The sequence below is a fragment of the Mytilus trossulus genome, chromosome 14 (assembly GCF_036588685.1).
Source record: "Mytilus trossulus isolate FHL-02 chromosome 14, PNRI_Mtr1.1.1.hap1, whole genome shotgun sequence".
In the NCBI taxonomy this organism is placed as follows: Eukaryota; Metazoa; Mollusca; class Bivalvia; order Mytilida; family Mytilidae; genus Mytilus; species Mytilus trossulus.
Window position 1 is genome coordinate 60,016,710 of NC_086386.1, and position 2,791 is coordinate 60,019,500.

Below are 2,791 nucleotides of genomic sequence, written 5' to 3' on the forward strand. Positions count from 1 at the left end.
TTATATCAAGCTTACTGAATCCCATTTCATTTACTTTTTTGTTGTATTGCTGTAAAATTTAAGAATTAAAGTCATCTCGGTAAAAAAAGCTAGGATTTGCAATTCAGACAAAATAGAGATAGGCATCTTTAATTTTTTTAATAACTTTTTCAAATCAACTTGGATTGTCATCAAACTATGCAGCTATCTTAGATATATATCAAGCTTACTGAATCCCATTTCATTTACTTTTGTTTTGTATATTTGTAAAATTTAAGAATTAAAGTCATCTCAGTAAAAAAAGCTAGGATTTGCAATTTGGACAAAATAGAGATAGGCATCTTTAATTTTTTAAAGGCAGTGCTTTAAGGCCTGACTTTTAAGTCATGAGGTTCATCTTTTCATACGCAATCCATGCTGGGGGTCTTTTGGCCAGAAATAGATCCAGAAATGTTCGAATTTCTCCTCTTCTTTTTATGGTATGATATGGTTTTTGTTTCTTTCATTTACATTGGGGACTAAAGAAACGATCAGTGTGTATTGTTCGTTTTATAGAACTTGTTATAAGTGTGTATTTTGCATTATAAGCAGTCAACCTGACTACAAACTATCAATAGTTGTATATTCCGTGTGGAAAGAGGTCGGGTCAATTTCAAGTGTTATCTGACATCTAAAGATTCTTTAATTAGTTCAGACGTTGATATAACAATGAAAAGTCGACTGAACATGATTAATATTGCATCTTCTATAATTCAAAGCGGAATTCGGTTTATGAACGAGAAACCGTAAAGCGTTTTCAATTTCGGTATTAGTTATGTATGTTATCTACGTATTATCCTGGTTCCCGGTACTACGTTCCGGGTATTAGCTATTTGATATATTTGATGTGTAACATTACAATCGGGTACCAGCAAATCTACGTGTGTATGTGTACATGATTTACCGCCAAAATGACCGACTTAAAAAATAGTCCATAAACGTTCCGTATAATGATATGCAGATTCATAATTAATCGTAACTTTTTTTTTATCTTTGTATAATTAATATAACAAAATGGATTCCACAAAATTGAAAATAGCATTATTTTACGAGGATTTCTCATATTTTTTTCACTGGGTGCAGTAATACGTATGTTTTGAAGAAGCTCGAAGAATTTGACAAAGTGAATTGAGAAGGAAACGGATAGATATACGTTCTTGCTATCAGGTAAAACAATTTAAATGTACAGAACAAACACATTTACTTCACACAAATAGTACAGGCTTAAGCTTTTTATTGTCTAGCTTATACACGACTGTAGTCAAGTGTTTAAACGACGGCGGTGACCTACAAGGTACGGGTCATACTGGGTCAAGTCTAAATATGTAAACACATATCCACGTGCTATTAGGTAGAACGCATCGTAATGCAATATCTACATTTTTTCCTCCTTTATACATCGTTTAACCAGATATATTTCTCCTTTTTACATCGTTTAACCAGATTTATTTCTCTTTCAAATACACTTAAACACGGGTTGTATGTACGTATCTTTTCTAGTGTTTTCTTGTTGTTATTAAAGTTTAAATTTTTGAACGACTGAACACAGGAGTGAATGAATGCAACAATTATATATACTGATGACTTGGGCTGTACAATGATAGTGTGCGTGTATCATACTGATAATCATTCTAGCAGTAATTATGTTAATTTAGGATGTAATGTCTAATGACAGGAATTCATGAGCTATGCCTCAGGCTTTCTGAAAAAATATCAATTACAATGTAAACAGGAACAAAACATTGACACGAATGATGCTCTCTTCTATGTTATATAGTTATTTAGGTATATGTGTTGCACAAGTTTCAATTAAACTTAAGTTATAAAACTTTTTTTCAGGGCACAAACCCACTTTAAAGAGACTTGTCTACTGCCATACCCATCCTATTTTCATGCACCATTTGCAAGCAAGAGACTGAATGGTTTGCAAAATTAAAAATCAGGACGGTGTCCAATTAAAACAAAAGAACTAAACTGGATGAATATTGTAGGAGAAATCTAGACATGCTAGAGGAAAGTTTTGATTTGTGAAATTGGTTTTCCTGAAAAGTCATTCATCCTAGCCTGCAGAAAGGAACTATAACTGTCCACCAAAAACTGACGAGCTAATGTTGAGCTTCACATATGGAATTACTCAAATACCATCAATGTCTATGTTTTCAGCACAAATTTCACAATTTATGACACAGCTGTGCTTTTTTTTATACCGTTAAAGAGTTGTATACCAAATTTTATTTTTTTATCAATAAATATATATTATATTAATTGTGTCATCTAAGAACAAAGTCTTGTATTTTGCCAAAAGATGCATACTAGTGAATGAAAGTGGTGCAGTTCATTTTGCTTTGGTATATAGAATTGAATTACAATTGTTCATGTTATTGGAATGCATATGAAAATAAGGAGATGTGGTACAATGTATATGATATTTGGTGAGTTTATCAAGCAAAAGTGAATAAGAAATAGGTATAAGCAGTTACAGGTACTACTGTACAATCTCAAACAAGGAGAAAAACTCATACCGTAAAGAGAATTTCATATTTACAAGTAAGTTTTGTTTTTGCGTTGAATAATTTTCTTCTATTGTTTTAATTGCAAATATGGGAAGTGGTTAAAATGCTAATGAGACAGCTGTTATGGCCACAGAGCCTTAATTGAAAACCTCTTCATACCGGTAGATTTTGCCTGGAGTAAGAAACATATCTGCCAACTTTTCAAAATGCACATGGGGGTTTTACGTGAAAGATGGTTCATATAGTCATACAAAACCTTC

At 32.2% G+C, this 2,791-nt stretch overlaps 1 long non-coding RNA gene across 1 annotated transcript; it reads left to right on the forward strand.

Annotated features, from left to right (window-relative positions):
- Positions 1 to 331: 331 nt before the first annotated feature.
- On the forward strand, positions 332 to 2,283 carry LOC134696105 (uncharacterized). The gene is made up of 2 exons (XR_010102897.1): positions 332 to 1,185; positions 1,858 to 2,283. It is a non-coding gene; the product is annotated as an uncharacterized LOC134696105 (long non-coding RNA).
- Positions 2,284 to 2,791: the final 508 nt, after the last annotated feature.